Raw genomic sequence first — 6,631 nt, forward strand, 5'->3', positions numbered from 1 at the left:
TACGAATGATTAGTGAATGTATGAAAAATTCTTGGCATCATAGGTCCTCCAGGATATACAAATTGAATTCATAGTAACATACCATACCATACCTACTAGGACAGCATAATTAAAAAGTCTTATCAGGGCTTGAAGAGGTGGCTTAGTAGTAAGAACACTTAATGCTCTTCCAAAGGATCTGGATTCAGTTCCTAGCACCAATATGATGTCTTGCAAGTGTCTGTAACTACAGTTACAGGGTAGTGAATGGCTTACAAAATGCAATGTATCTCCACAATGGAATATTAATAAGTCACCAAAAGGAATAAGTTGGGGATAAATACTATAAATGAGTGAACTTGAAACATGTACTAAGTATACTGTACTAAGAAGACAGGTACGAAAAAAATTAATCTTATTCATATGAAGTGCTCATAAATGGAAATGTACAGAAATAGGTTAGTGCCCAGTACTAAAGAGTAGATTGAGATATTGACATTTAACACTAATGTGTACGAAATTTCTTTAGAAGGTGGTTAAATTCATTGTTGTGGTAATAGCACAATTTAGAAAGAATTCTAAAATCCATTTAATTGAAGACTATATAAAATATCTGTATGTATTGTAGGTATGATATGGGATTTATATCTCAATAAAGTTAAACCTAAAAATGCAAGGAAGGTAATAAAAGATGTGGAAGATGAATCTTTAACAAAAATGTATAAAAGAATCCTAAATAATATCCTAGAGACCTCTTTAAGCTAAACATTATCTCTCGTTAATGCTGCATTAAAAATGATAATAATCTTGTAAGAAATATATCAACCTATTTTAAAGTTATTTCCTTTTCCCAAGTACCAACATCCTCATTTGAATATAAACTTAAAATCTGTAATGTACTACCAGGGAAATTCTAACACTGGTCTTTATATTTTATGATACTGATTATCAATTTTCTTTCAGTTGTCATAAAGATAGTGTGGTAATAGTTTAGAGAGAAAATTCATCTTTTAAAGACTTCACTGTAATCTGATATTTACTTAAAATAATATGGTGGCAGAATTGGAGGCTTAAATAAAGACAGACTGGACATGAATTGAAGCAGCATTATGGGCATATACACTAACTTACTATATAGTCTTTTCTTTTTTGTATGTTTAAAAAGAAAAATATTTCATTCTTATTTGTCCCATTCTATGCTTGTTTGAGCACCTCATGTTTTTGTTTCTCTAGTACTTTAATGTTGGTGTCTTCTAAAAGATGGACATACGAATCCAAGTCTCTTAAAATGTAATTATTCTCTCTAAAAGGATAAATTAGGCATGAACATACTGAGATTGGCTAATATACTTCAGTTTCTTTTTTTTGACAAATCTATATGTGTTTTGTTGTGACAAATCCATATGTGAACTTCAGTTTGAGAAGTGAAATCAATGTCTATATCTTGCCCCTTGCTATAGATGCTCTATCCTTTGAAGTCCCGCTAAAGTAGAAAACTCACTTTCACCTCATCTATTTTCTTTGGAACTCACTTCATAGACAGCTGCTTTGAACATATATGTTCGAGACTACTTAATCTGGTGATTTCTAAACTAATTGCACAGAAACTTACGTAGAGAACTTATCAAAACTACAAATTCCAGATATGTGACCTTGAAACCACTGTAGTAGTGCTCAGGGTCCACATATTCAAGTTCTCAGGATAACTCTAGTACAGGCCACTTACATAAATTTAGGAACTATGAACTTCATGTATTCCCTTGACAATTTTCAGAATCCCCTCTATCAATTTCTGGACTCAGGGGTATTCAGCTTCTGAATACTGACTTCTCAAGTAACCCATTCTATCAGTTAGAGCATGTACTTCATCAGAGACTTCTTGGAAATGATGAAATCTGGAACCTCTTAACACCCTCACATTTTGGTACTAGTTCTGACCTTAGAGATTGCAGTTAGATTTTGTTTCGTTGAACTTTCTTTTAAGAGAGTATAAATTTTTCCTTGGGGAGTGGTAAGAAGCTTCTAAAAAGAATAGGTTGCTTGTCAGAAAGTATGAAGTTTAAAAGGAAAAATATTCAGAAGACACACAGTATTCAGTAACTCTGTTCATGAAGTCGTTGCTTTCCCCCTCTTCTACTTTCATACTATGTATGTTATGTATGTATGTATGTATTTATATATGTATGGTTATATATGGAATACATTATGTACTTATTGCTTGTAAATGACATCTTTTTATTTTTCTTTATGGTTGAATAAAAAGTGTGTATTTATGGTGATTTGATTTATCCGTTTATTAATAGGCTGATTTCTCCATATATTGGCTAATACGAATAAATGTGGATGTGTTAGCATCCCTGCAGCATACTGAAATTCCTTCAGATGTACTCACATGGGGTACTATCACTGGGTCATAAAGCAGTTCAAGTTTTAGATTTTGAAGAAACTCCACACTGATCACCACAGAGGCCACTTAATTTACATTGTTATCAGCAGTGTATAAGGACCTATATCCCCATCTCCATACTTATGTGTACTATCATTTGTTTGTTTCCTGCCCTTCAAACTACTGTGAGATGGAATCTCATGGTAGTTTTAATTTGCATTTTCTTAATGGTTTAGGAGTCTAAAGAGATGGGAAAGGGAAAACTAGAGTGTGTAATAGGGAGAATAAAAGAAAAAAACTCACATGTTTTCTTTTACATGTGAATCTAGATTTAAACACCACACACACACACACACACACACACACACACACACACCATGAAAGCTGACATAACTGTGTGGAGTAATGGGGCCAGTTGAAAGGGGAAACCAGACAGGGGAACAGTACTACAAATATTAACAAAGTACACATACACCTATAAAACTGCCACAGTGAAAATGATCATTTTGTATGCTAACTAAAAAAATCAATAATAAAAAAGAAGTCATTGTGTACTGAAATATCAACAAATTCTATTATAAAAATGGATTTTTTTCCTAAGATGCAAGGCAGTGTATTGTTTTATTTCTTTTGATAATACTATATATTTATTGTCTTATAATTGTTTGAAATTCTGTAAAAATGTTTATATGAGTATGCAGGTTATATGATATTTTTCATGAAAATTAATGTTTTAAAATTTGTGCTAAGTAATGTAAAATATTCATCACTTGCTCAACTTTTCCTAAAGTGACATGCCCAAACCCTATAAAAGTTCAATTTATCTTTCTGGGGATAGAGGTGCATGCATTTAATTCCAGCCCTCAGTAGGCAAAGCCAAGAGCATCTCTTTAAGTTTGAGGTCAGCCTGGTCTACACAGTGAAACCTATATAAAAAATAAAGCCCATTTATCCTGATAATAAAAGAGTTAAAATGAGGTTTTATCTTAGAAATAAAATAGTTTCCCTAAATCTTATATACAGCCTGCAAGTTTGTTAATCTAAATAGTATCTTGACAGTTTCAGTTCATTTACTACTAAAAATCAATTGAAATTTATTGTCTCAGTCACAATGGGAAAAATTCGCTGGTGTGTGTTGTGGGGACTGAAGAAGAAAAGTGGTAGCAATCTGTATACCAATACAATCCCTCCTCAACATAGACATTCACGCCTCCAAGTTGTTCTCACACACTCTTTTTGATCTTCTTTTCCATGAATTGAGCATTTAGAATTCTTTTGATCATTGTACCTGGTTTTTAGATGCTCTTATTTTATTTTTATAAAATTGTATTTATTATTGGTGTTTGTGTTTATGGGGGGGTGCATGTGTACCATGGCATGTGTGGGGGTCCAAAAACAACTTCTGGGAGCGGTTGCTGCCTTTCATCATGGGTCTGGGTATTGGACTTAGGTCATCAAGCTTGCATAGCAATCACATTTACCAGCTGGACCTACTTGATGGCTTACTTCCTTTTCCTTTTTCACCAAATAATTTGTCATTGATCCTGTGAAACTATGGTACCAAGACATAAGTCAATGCACACATGCTCCAGCCACATTTATAGTATGAACACTCATAGAAAATGGTTAGCTATTTTGTTTCATCAGTGACCATTTGGTTTCATTTCTTGCCTTTTCTCACATTTGTGGTACTAATGTAAAATACTGCTTTTAGATGTGAGCCTTCTTTTCAAAATTGGTGTCATTTAGTAAATCAGTGAGCATGCTCTTGGTTCTATAATTTAGGTGCTCATCCATCAAATAAGCACAGGTGATTGCTTACTCTGTTCCCCGACTCCTACTCAAAACTTTAACAGTATGGTAGAGAACATGTTAAATATGACACCAGAATACAGAAGTTTACTGAGTTAAAATCCTAAATGCCATCATGTATATAAGCCATCAGCATCAGTGATATCAGTTCCTGCAGAGAAGACTATTGTACTAAATAGTGTTTTGCACAACTACTAGAGCACTCTGGAGGACAAGAGGCTTTGTTTAGAAGGTGTGTTTTTACTGACCTGGAGCTCACTTACTATAAAAGTTAACATTTGCTGAAAAATAAAGTTTTACTCACCTATTAAGAAAAATAATTTACCTTTTGTCAGTACAATAATACAAATATACACACTCAATTTCTATAGTAGGAAATGCTGTGCATAGACTCTACACTTTACATGAACACCGAACCCACAACACATTAAAGCACTAGCTGGAATTGATGTTAAATGATTAAAATATATATTAAGTTATAAGTTTAAAAAATATGTGACAGTCTGGCAATTTCCTGGAGATCCCTTTTCACAGAGCTTCTTTGTTATATACCTGACTCTGAGCTTGACCACAGCAAAATACTCTTTCTGAAGGCTCCGTGTAAAACAGTAAGTGGCAGTTGTGTAACATTTCCACTCCCTGTGGCAAGGATAACAATGGAAGAAAACACAAAATCGATCAGAAAACAGTAACAGGGAAACTGAGGAGTGAGGGAAGTCTGAAGAAGGCACTGATCATTTCAATAGCCACACAAACAACGGTTCACAAACACCCAATATACTTTCCCCAAGAAACAAGACCCAGAAAAACAGAAGGGCATCTATAAAATCCCACAGGGAGCATTGTAATTAATTTAAAAAAAATTAGAAACGTTCTACCTAAATTCAGTAACAATAAAAGTACATCATTGGTGCTTAAGTCCACCATTGACTGGCCAAGAGCCCCAGGAATGCCGCTGTTTACATTTGGCCAATACTGAGTTAACATATAAACAGCACCACGCTTGGCTTTTAACATCATGCTGGAGATCAAATTCAGATCTTCATAAACTGATCTACTTCCCTAGGCCTGCATTAATGGTATTTAGGGGGGGGGGAAAGGTCACCACATTAATACCTAAGCTTTATTCCATAATATGGACATAGGTGGATTCCATAGATCAACCTGCCTAGATTAAGCAGGAAGTCCAGGTTCTCCTGAGAAATCTTGTCTCTGAAAACAAGCATGTTGTGCAGGCTGGGAAATATCAGACCAAGGTATGACAAGGCTCAGTCTTTGGTGAAGATTCTTTTCCTGGTGTGTAGACAAATGGCTGCTTAGCCACCATGCCATTACATGGCAGGGAGGGTGGTGGACATAAGTGTGCTCAAAGGCCTTGGAAAACTAAAACTGTTACCTTGTTCGAGAGAGTGTAAAACTAAGTATGCTTGCAGACCAGTACATAACTGAAAGTGAAAAAGATGAGAATGTCAAAATAGGAAGAGTCTGTCATAAAGTGCATTATGAGGTTATGGAACCTTGGCTCTCCTTGTCTTATTTTTTTTCTTTTATTTACAAACAATCTAATTTTGCATACTAATCCCCCCATTCCTCTCCCTCCCATTCGCGGGGAGGCCATAGTGAGCATACTCCAAGGAGCTGATGTAATCAATGTGTGGCAGCCGCGATGACTAGTGAGGGGTTCGGCGTGCATGCCTACATATGAGGTTTGGTGAACGGGGCTGTTAGACCTGGGGGTGTAGCTCAGCGGGAGAGCGCGTATTTAGCATATACGAGGTCCCGGGTTCGAGCCCCGGCATCTCCAAGGGTAACACTTTTAAACCTTGACTTTTCTTCTCTCCTTTCTGTAGTAATGACTTTTACCTAGAAGCAAACTGAGTTTACATATCAGTCCCACCAGCGAGCCCTCTCCGTCCCATCCTGCCAGGCCTCCCACCGACCCGAACCAACCCAGACCCACCCACTCCCCAAGGATAGTAGCCCTTCCGTGGGAGATGACCATCAACGTCTGTCTTACCACTTGGGAGAGGGCCTAGGCCCTCCTCCGCCTCCCTGGGCTCAAAGGGTATCTGCCCAGAGGGGAAGGGGGCTCCCAAAGTCCATTCCTGCCCTCGCGGGAAATGCCGCTCCCTCCCTTAGAGGTCCCATAGAATGGCCAGGCCTCCTACATGACATCCACAGGCTGAGTGCTTGGCTCGGTCCAGTGCTGCTTTCCCGGCGTTGCAACTGGGTTCCTCCCTGTGCTCTGACTTACTTGCTCGAGGCAGCTCTTTCTGTAGGATATCCTGGCCAGGTCTTGCTTGCTTTCCTCGGGCCACCTGCCCCCATCACCTGCAACAACTCTATTCCAGGAGGATGGCTCAGAGCTTAGCTGGGCCTGTCTGCTTCTCCTTCCATCAGCTACTGGGTGAAGGCTCTGTGATGGCAATTCAGGAAGTTTATCTGTCTCATTAT

At 37.4% G+C, this 6,631-nt stretch overlaps 1 non-coding gene across 1 annotated transcript; it reads left to right on the forward strand.

The window, feature by feature from the left end:
- The first annotated feature begins 5,909 nt into the window (after nt 1–5,909).
- On the forward strand, nt 5,910–5,981 carry Trnaa-agc (transfer RNA alanine (anticodon AGC)). Its single transcript has one exon. It is a non-coding gene; the product is annotated as a tRNA-Ala (tRNA).
- The last annotated feature ends 650 nt before the right edge of the window (nt 5,982–6,631 follow it).

The sequence above is a fragment of the Phodopus roborovskii genome, unplaced genomic scaffold (genome assembly GCF_943737965.1).
Source record: "Phodopus roborovskii unplaced genomic scaffold, PHOROB, whole genome shotgun sequence".
In the NCBI taxonomy this organism is placed as follows: domain Eukaryota; kingdom Metazoa; phylum Chordata; class Mammalia; order Rodentia; family Cricetidae; genus Phodopus; species Phodopus roborovskii.